We start from the raw sequence: 10574 nt of genomic DNA, 5'->3' as shown, positions 1-10574 counted from the left end.
TTAGATAGATAACTACATTGTTGTTTAATATTATTAGATAGTAAGATAGACAACACTGCATTGTTGGGCCAGCTCAACTCTAATTTAAATTGGGCCTCAAATAATTTCATGTAGCCCCAAAGCAATTGTCACATGTTCTTAATCGTAATATTTATCTGTCCAAAACCGAAAACTATGTAAAGTACTATGTGGGTTTAATAGTTAGAGTTGGATTAATAAGTACAAAGTGTTAAATTTAAACATCATTGTTGTTGTTTTAATTCTTAGGTATAAAAAAAAAACTTAAAAAATATCTTTTCAACTATATATGGTCAACTGGAAAGTTTTAGAATTGAACAAGCTGAAACTTTCCCCTTTGTTTTCATTTACAAAGACAAAATAAAAATCTTGAGACTTCTCCTCTTGAGTTTCACAGCAATTAACCACCTTTTGCCACATCCTTGACTTCAATGTTTTGAAAATGATCTATTTCACTGTACAAACATTCTATTTGTTATTACTAATATTAAGCTAGAAAGTAGAAGCTAGACCACTGCCCAATCACTTGAAGTACCATTGATCATGTTCACCAATCTTTGGCACTTAGACCCATAATTGCATGCATGGTTATACTTTGTTAGTAAGCTATGATGTTGATAGTCTAGCTCGGAAAGTTACAATAAAGAGTAGTTAAGATGGTGACTTTTTTTTATATGATATCCTTATCGGAAAGACAAAAGACTCAGAAGCTTATAATGTTTATCGTGATTTTTTTAAATTAGTTGATAAAATATTTTTCTATATTAACAATATAAAAAAATTAAATTATTATAATTTACATTTCAAAAGTATGTAGTAGAAGAAAAGAGATTTGATTATTGTGCTAATTATTTTTAATATTTAATTTCAAGATACCCATGCGTTGCATTTAGTGAATAATTAGAAAGCATTTTAGTTAGTTTTATTTGCATTAACAGTTATTTTGGTCTTTAATTTTTATTCATTTCATTGCATATTTTCTTTTTTTTATCAAAATTGTTATGTCTCGAGTGTTTTTCTTTTAATGTGTGTGTTTGCAGTGAAATTCGTTCATGAATTCTTTTTATTTAAATTAGCAAAGTTTTCAATTTAGATATGCAAGAAATATGAATTTTTGTATTATAGAATGTTCAGGCACTTCGCAACTACATCAATTAAAGCTAGTCAAAGGAACTAGGTGAAACTATAATAAAATACACTTTAGACAATACATATTCCTAACATACAATGAATTTTCAGGAATAAAATTTCGTAAGTATGATGTTCCGACCCTGTGCATGAATAAGGTTTGTTTATTTATAGAAACGCGAGATGGTGTTTACTTTGCATGATTTTTGTGTGGCGCATAACCGCCTCGCACTATGCGTCGTGTATTAACTCCTTCTAACTATCAGTAATCTCTCGTAACCATTTCTTTTGATTTACCAAGTAGTTTTATCCTTGAACCTTTTCTTTGAGACTTTCCGTGTCAAAACTACCTCTTCGCTTGTGTAGAATTCGAGTACTTCCCCCCATTCTTGAATTGGTCACTGTTGTAACTACAACTCAAAATTGATGTATTTAGTTGATCTTCCTTTTATTCCATGTTTTGATGCACATTCGAGTATAACCAACCCAAGTTTCTTGATTAACAGATGCCCCCTAAAAAACGTTTGTCTCGAAGAAATAAGAGAAAATATTTTTTATGAGTGTTTAATATCCTTTATTTATTTCGAGGAAACCTTACATGTGTCATCCTTCGTACTCATTAAATGCTTCTGACACAATCAGTTCTCTTTTACTCATTTACCATAGATTTGGCAGCGTCGATCACGTTTTCTCATGATACGCAATCATATCTCTTGGTCATTTAAACGTTTACTATTATTTAAAAAAGAAAAAATTTTAATATCAAACGCGGGCTTGGTTTTATGTAGGCCCATCTCTTCTCTTATATATGCACTTTTACTACCTTTGAGTTTTTACTTTAACTGCCTGAGCCAGAATTATCCTTTCCTAGAGTCACTTGCTCTTCCTCATTTTCAACCTTTTGCGGGCCTTTTTTTTTGTGTTCATGACTACTTCAGCTGTTTTCGCCTCTGTTACTACTCCTAAGCTCACCACAGCCCAAACTTATGTTCACTCCATCCCTCATGTTCCTTTGTTGATAGAAGATGTAGCTGTTTCTGCTTTGGACGACGGGAGAAATCCCTTTATCCTTATCCCGGGGATGGAAGAAGCCAGTTTAAAAATCTTCCAATCATAGGTACTTTTGCCCTTCTCCATTACTAATGGGTCTTTACATGCTTTTTTGGGTCCTTTCTTGGGAAAAAATAAGAAGAGATATCCTAATAACTTGCTTCCAGAAGACGATTCTTCATTGCCTTATATTTACTCCCAAAACATAGACCTTTCTTTGTTTTCTAATACTACTGAGATATTCCAGGCTTTTCCCTTTGCTAAGGATAGGCATATTCAATGGCTTGAGCGTGTTGAAAATTCCATGAAGTCCATATGGCATGAAGTTGGTATCTTCGATTTTATTCAATTAGCGAAGTATGATATGAATGTTTTCAATCCTCAAATGTTACTTTCTGCTATTTTCTTTTGGAACAGGGAAACTCGGGCCTTCGAGTTTCCTTGTGGTTTTGTGTGTCCAACCCTACTGGATATCGCTGCTATTACTAGTTTGAAACCCATAGGAGATAGATATCATCCCAAGGCACTCGAAGAAGATATTTTGATGAAAGAAACTTTGATAATTTAGGATAAGAAAACTTATTCTGCTTTCATTAGTGCACATCATGGCCAAGAGGGTGCTTTTGTCACTAATTTTGAACACATTTCCATTTTACTATACTAGTTATCTGCTTGTGTTTTTTGCACTCTCTCTCCAAGTGCCAAAATACTACTACGTGCTTGCCCAAGCTCTACATCTAAAGAAAAAGGTTTGTTTGAGCAAACTATTGCTTACTTATTTATATGCTTGCCTCGATGAAGCTTCAAGGAGTTTATTTCGAGAGAGTGGTCCTCAAAACCTATCAGGACATCTTTGGTTGTTGCAACTATGGCTTAATGCCATATTCGAGAAAAAACTGAAACTTGTTCCCCTCCAAGCCTCCATTCAATATTCATTCGAGGGAGCGAGGCTAACAACACTAACTCCTAAAAAGAGTTTCGTGGATAATATTTCTTGATAAATCAAGGATATTCTCAATTTTGATCAAGTTACGAGTGATTTAGCACCTTTCATTCATTCTAATCTAGTGGATCCTTCATGTCTAAGTGGTAATAACCAAGTTGGGAGTATTTCTCATGAGATGGTCAAATTTTGGTTGGGTTATTTTGTCTTGGGATGTTATTTTTTCTTGTATGAAGTAGAAAGATGTGAGGGTTTACCCCTAGCAACCTCAGATCTTTGCTCGCCAATTTGGATTGTGTCAGATGAAACCATTGCCTCTTTATCGAAAAGATAGGGTTGATTATAACGTATGTGTTGAGGACGACGACTACGAGGGCCTTCTAAAGTTAATCTTGAAGCCTGATACTCGACTTTCTCTTATTCCCTCTTCTTTCTCTCTTTCTTTCCTTGTGTTAGGGTGTTATCTTTGTTGGTGGTGTGGATACTATACTAACAAAGTATTCTCCTTCGAGGAGTTCTTGAAGAAACTGACCAACTCTTTCTTTTCTACGCAGGCCCAAAGATTTTAGGTACATACAAGAATCGTAACATTATTTATCAATTCAAACAATATTTTAAAGTTTGTTATCGCCAATAACATGTTTCATTAGAGCAGAAAAAAAGGTTTGAAGCTCTGTGTGCTTTGAGGAAATAGAGCTTAGACCAAGCTTATCAAGCGTACGAGGCTTTTAAATCAAAGTTTTGTAAATGATTTGTTATAATTTGTTTTAGACAAGTTGATCAAGGATTTACTTAATTATTTTCTCAATATATTTTGCTTTCGTGGAATTTCTTCAAATAATTTCTATTATTAATCACCTTGCTCGTGCCTCTCAAATTTATCTATTTTATCACGTATGCATTATTCGAGTAAATCTGCTCGATCACGAAAGGACCTTTGTAAGACCATTTACCAAGATTTCGAGACTTTTGATCCATTGGTATAATTACTTTTAATACCAAATCACCAATTAAAAATTTTTTAGTCGTAACTTTTCTTTTGTATACTCGTGAAACCTTCTCCTTTTGATGTATGACATTTTGCATAACTATTATCCTTTCTTCATCTAATTGAATCAACTTATCATACATCAAATTCTAATAGTCTTCGATTGGAAGGTCATTATGTCTTTGTATATGAATGGATTGTAAATTAATATCTATAGGCAGGACTGCTTCATGACCCTAGACCAATTTACATGGTGTGGTGCCAGTTGCACCCTTAGGCGAATTTCTATAAGCCCATAAAACTTTTAATAGTGTCTCATTCCATCTTCTTGACTTTACAAAAATATGATTTTTTATCAAATTTATCACAACCTTATTAGCAGCCTCCATTTTGATGGAGAAGGTGGGAGAAGTGAAGAATGAACCTCTCCTTAGCTTCTCCTAGGCATGGATCTTCTTCAAAGGAGAAATGACCGAAGTGATGAACACTTTAGAAGGGAGAGAACTCGCGGATTAGAAGGACTAATAAGCCTAGAAGGAAGTATCCAAGCTCAAGCAATCAAGAGATTGCTCACTTCAAAGGGAAGGAATTAGGGTTTCCTAAGGTGTTTGAAGGCACTCTCTTGCTCTCTCTCAACTCGGTGACTCTTGAAGAATTGCTAAAGATTTCACTCAGAAATTCAATATATTCAAAAGTGCAAATACAAGGTAAGAGTTACACATTTATAGGTGGGAAAATTAGGTTAACTGGCGCCAATCCGTGTAAGCTTAATTGGCGCCAAGTTTGAATTTCAAATTTGAATTTGAAATTCAAACTTTGGCCAGCCAAGTGACTCATCCGGATGGTACCTTCATCCTAATGTCATTTGGGAGTTATTTGATGTGAATTTAGAGCTCACATGGCCGGATCCTCTCCATGCAATCCATGTGACTCAAATTCAAATCAAATTACTTCTAAATGACATAAAAATGAATCCTAATGCACCTATTAATGTATACTTCATATAAACCTAATCTAATGACCGAAATACATTGGTCAAAGGAATACAATGAATATGAAAAATTACAAGAAGAAGAATGAGCCTAATATTGGGTATCAAAAGCCCAAAGCCTAAGAAGCCCAAATACAAGCCCAAAAGCATAAACCCTAGTCTATGGTCAAAATACAAGACCAAAAATCAAAGTAACTTCCTATGCTAAGAAATGCAATAAAACATGGTGTTTATTCAAGTAAGGTCCAAGTGAGAAGCACCCTAGGCCCACCAAGCCCATTGGGGCCACTAAACTCTGAAGTAGACAAGTCTTCAAGTAATCTCCTGGCCATAGCTCTAGTGGTTGGGCCTTTAGCCCATGCTCTTCCATCATTCCCTCCCTCTTGAGAAGGATTCGTCCTCGAATTTGAAGACTCTTCCTCATCATCACTAGCACCTACAAAAGGTTTAAGATCACTAACATTAAAAGTAGGGCTTACTCCATAATCAGAGGGTAAATCAAGTCTATAAGCGTTATCATTGATACGCTGTAAGACCTGAAAGGGACCATCTCCTCTAGGACTGAGTTTGGACTTCCTTTGTTTTGGAAAACGTTCTTTTCTTAAATGAAGCCAAACCCAATCTCCTTCCTCGAAGATCATAGATCTTTTGCCTTTATTTCCTTGTTGGGCATATTTCTCATTTTGGAGTTGAATATGAGTTTTAATCCTTTCATGAAGTTTCTTAACAAACTCAGCTCTTGAAGCCCCTTCCTTATGAATGAAATGTTCAACATTAGGAAGAGGTATCAAGTCTAAAGGAGTCAAAGGATTAAACCCAAACACAGCTTCAAAAGGAGAAATATTGGTAGTTTTGTGGACTACCCTATTATAGGCAAATTCAATGTGAGGCAAATACTCATCCCAAGATTTGTGATTGCCCTTTAGAACTGCCCTAAGCATAGTAGACAGAGACCTATTCACTACCTCAATTTGGCCATCTGTTTGAGGATGACAAGTAGTTGAAAAGAGGAGTTTAGTTCCTAGTCTTGACTGTAACAGCCCAAGCAACCCGCATGAGGATATTGTCCGCTTTGGCCCACGGCCGCACGGTTTTGCTCTTGGCGATGACACGCATGCCACCCCAAAAGGCCTCCTCACAAGGAAGGTATCCACACCCATATATATGGCATGCTTCGTTCGCCTTCCTAACCGATGTGGGACTATATCCACCCCCCCTCAAGGGAGTCCAGCGCCCTCGCTGGCACACCGATCCGGGCCCCGGCTCTGATACCAATGTAACAGCCCAAGCAACCCGCATGAGGATATTGTCCGCTTTGGCCCACGGCCGCACGGTTTTGCTCTTGGCGATGACACGCATGCCACCCCAAAAGGCCTCCTCACAAGGAAGGTATCCACACCCATATATATGGCATGCTTCGTTCGCCTTCCTAACCGATGTGGGACTATATCCACCCCCCCTCAAGGGAGTCCAGCGCCCTCGCTGGCACACCGATCCGGGCCCCGGCTCTGATACCAATGTAACAGCCCAAGCAACCCGCATGAGGATATTGTCCGCTTTGGCCCACGGCCGCACGGTTTTGCTCTTGGCGATGACACGCATGCCACCCCAAAAGGCCTCCTCACAAGGAAGGTATCCACACCCATATATGATATAGTCCCACATCGGTTAGGAAGGCGAACGAAGCATGCCATATATATGGGTGTGGATACCTTCCTTGTGAGGAGGCCTTTTGGGGTGGCATGCGTGTCATCGCCAAGAGCAAAACCGTGCGGCCGTGGGCCAAAGCGGACAATATCCTCATGCGGGTTGCTTGGGCTATTACATTGGTATCAGAGCCGGGGCCCGGATCGGTGTGCCAGCGAGGGCGCTGGACTCCCTTGAGGGGGGGTGGATATAGTCCCACATCGGTTAGGAAGGCGAACGAAGCATGCCATATATATGGGTGTGGATACCTTCCTTGTGAGGAGGCCTTTTGGGGTGGCATGCGTGTCATCGCCAAGAGCAAAACCGTGCGGCCGTGGGCCAAAGCGGACAATATCCTCATGCGGGTTGCTTGGGCTGTTACATTGGTATCAGAGCCGGGGCCCGGATCGGTGTGCCAGCGAGGGCGCTGGACTCCCTTGAGGGGGGGTGGATATATTCCTTGTGAGGAGGCCTTTTGGGGTGGCATGCGTGTCATCGCCAAGAGCAAAACCGTGCGGCCGTGGGCCAAAGCGGACAATATCCTCATGCGGGTTGCTTGGGCTGTTACATTGGTATCAGAGCCGGGGCCCGGATCGGTGTGCCAGCGAGGGCGCTGGACTCCCTTGAGGGGGGGTGGATATAGTCCCACATCGGTTAGGAAGGCGAACGAAGCATGCCATATATATGGGTGTGGATACCTTCCTTGTGAGGAGGCCTTTTGGGGTGGCATGCGTGTCATCGCCAAGAGCAAAACCGTGCGGCCGTGGGCCAAAGCGGACAATATCCTCATGCGGGTTGCTTGGGCTGTTACATTGACCATAAGACACGCCAAAAGTGGCATAGGAACTTAGTATCTCTATCTGAAACTATTGTCCTAGGGAGTCCATGGAGTTTAACCACATCTCTAAAGAAGTGTTTTGCAATGTTGCTTGCATCATCTACTTTGTGGCATGGAATGAAATGAGCCATTTTACTAAAACGGTCCACAACCACAAAGATAGAATCCATTCCCCTTTGGGTTCTAGGTAAACCTAGCACAAAATCCATGCTAATATCTACCCAAGGAGAAGAAGCAACAGACAAAGGTGTGTATTTACCATGAGGCATCACTTTAGACTTGGCTTGTAAACAAGCCAAACATCTAAAACAATGCTTTTGGACATCCTTTCGCATATGGGGCCAACAAAATTTTTCTTTTAGCAAACTAAGGGTTTTATCAACACCAAAGTGCCCCATAAGCCCACCTTCATGACTCTCTTTAATTAATAGTTTCCTAATGGATCCTTGGGGTATACATAACCTTCCTTCTTTGTATAAATACCCCTCAGCCATTATCACCAAACTCAAGATCTCCCTCATACAACTCCCTAATATTATCAAATCCAAGAATTTGTGTGCCTAGAGACATAAGCAAAGTATGCCTACTAGATAAAGCATCAGCTACAATATTTGATTTTCCTTTCTTGAATTTAATAATAAATGGAAATTGTTCAAGGAACTCTAACCATTTGGCATGCCTCTTATTTAACTTACCTTGACCTCTTAAATATTTAAGTGACTCATGGTCACTATGGATGATAAACTCTTTGGACACTAGATAGTGTTCCCAAGTTTGTAAAGCCCTAACCAAGGCATATAACTCCTTGTCATAGGTGGGGTAATTGAGGGAGGCACCTTTTAGTTTTTCACTAAAATATGCAATGGGGTGTCCTCCTTGCAATAACACAGCCCCTATGCCAACTCCTAATGCATCACATTCTAGCTCAAAAAGTCTTTTCAAAATTTGGTAGAGCTAGTATGGGTGCATTAATAAGTTGATCCTTAAGAAGTTGAAATGCTTGGTCATGCTTTGAAGTCCATTCAAATAAAATATCTTTTTTAACAAGCTCATTCAAGGGTGAAGCAATGCTAGAGAAGTTAGGCACAAATCTTCTATAAAAACTTGCTAATCCATGAAAACTCCTAACTTCACTAACATTTTTAGGCTTGGGCCACTCTTGAATGGCTTTGATTTTCTCGGGGTCCAGACGAACCCCATCTTTGCTTACAATGAACCCTAGGAAAACCACATGATCCACACAAAAAGTACATTTTTCAAGATTTGCAAATAAGTGGTTTTTCCTAAGGATCATCAAAACTTCTCTAAGATGTCCTAAGTGATCATCTTGAGACCTACTATAGATTAAGATGTCATCAAAATAAACAACAACAAATTTACCTATACACTCTCTCAAGACATGATTCATAAGTCTCATGAATGTACTTGGTGCATTAGTTAAACCAAAAGGCATAACTAGCCACTCATATAATCCAAATTTGGTCTTAAAAGCAGTTTTCCACTCATCACCTTCTTTGATTCTTATTTGGTGATAACCACTCTTAAGATCAATTTTAGAAAATATAATAGCACCATGTAATTCATCAAGCATATCATCAAGTCTAGGGATTGGGTGCCTATACTTGATTGTGATATTGTTAATGGCCCTACAATCACAACACATTCTTCATTTTTCATCTTTCTTGGGCACTAACAATACAGGCACAGCACAGGGACTCAAACTCTTTTGCACCCACCCCTTATCCAATAGCTCTTGGACTTGGTTCTCTATCTACTTAGTTTCTTGAGGATTTGTCCTATAGGCTGGTCTATTGGGTAGACTAGCCCTAGGCACAAAATCAATTTGATGTTCTATACCCCTAAAAGGAGGAAGGCCCTTTGGACCTTCACTAGGGAATATATCATCAAATTCTTTTAATAATTGAGAAACTTCAAGAGTTAAAGAACTAGGCTCAAGACTTAAATTATGACACTTAAGCACACCTCTACAAAGAAGAAGGTAAGAAGGCTTTTCAACAAATAAGGTTTGTTTTAAAGTTTCTTGTTGAATTCCTTCTATTGAAAGAGATTTTTCTTCCTTCTTCTTCTTTGAAGTTTTATGCTTTTTCTCTTCTTTTTTTTTTTAATCAAGTTTTTTTTCTTCTTCTCTTTTCATTTTCATTTGTACTTGATCCTCTATCACTTGTGAAGGAGACAAAGGATGAAGTACAAATTTCTTTTCTTTATGGGTGAAGGTAATTTCATTGGTAAGGCCATTATGCATGGTTTTCTTGTCAAATTGCCATGACCTTCCCAACAAAATATGGCAAGCCTCCATTAGAACTATGTCACAAACCACTTGATCTTCATAGTTACCAATAGAAAACTTGACTTTCACTTGTTTATTAACAATAATATCCCCATCTTCATTAAGCCAATGAAGTTGATATGGTTTCGGATAGGGAATAAGAGTAAGATCAAGCTTCTCCACCAACCTTGTGCTACAAAAATTGCAATAAGGCCCACTATCCACAATGAGAGAACAAGCATTATCAAAAACTTTACACCTTGTATAAAAAATATTCTCTCTTTGTGAAAGGTGAGACTCATGAGGTTGGCTTCCTAGAAGCCTTCTAATCATAAGAAGTTGACCATCATAAGGATATGCACTTTCAATTGGATGGTCTTCCTCACTTGTTTCACTATCACTTGAAGTGGTAGAACTAGATTCATCAACACTACTATAAATGTCTTGCCCTTTCAAAATCATCACCTTTTTAGTGGGGCATTGAGAAGCTATGTGGCCTCTCCCAAGACATTTAAAGCATTTGATGTCACTAGTCTTACTACTAGAAGTGACAACATTTTTATTTTTATTTTTCTCTTTTTCATTTTCTTTTTCTTTTTCTTGACCCTTGCTAAATTTCTTAGAGGAGTCATATTGACCCTCCCT

At 38.5% G+C, this 10574-nt stretch overlaps 1 long non-coding RNA gene across 1 annotated transcript; it reads left to right on the top strand.

Moving 5' to 3' along the window:
- Positions 1-1635: 1635 nt before the first annotated feature.
- Positions 1636-2882, top strand: LOC145954296 (uncharacterized). Its single transcript, XR_014431483.1, has 2 exons — positions 1636-2263; positions 2444-2882. It is a non-coding gene; the product is annotated as an uncharacterized LOC145954296 (long non-coding RNA).
- Positions 2883-10574: the final 7692 nt, after the last annotated feature.

This window comes from Cajanus cajan, chromosome 2 (assembly GCF_000230855.2).
Source record: "Cajanus cajan strain Asha chromosome 2, NIPB_CcT2T_4, whole genome shotgun sequence".
NCBI classification, from domain to species: domain Eukaryota; kingdom Viridiplantae; phylum Streptophyta; class Magnoliopsida; order Fabales; family Fabaceae; genus Cajanus; species Cajanus cajan.
Note: the sequence above shows the minus strand (reverse complement) of the source record. Positions and strands in the feature narration are given on the sequence as shown.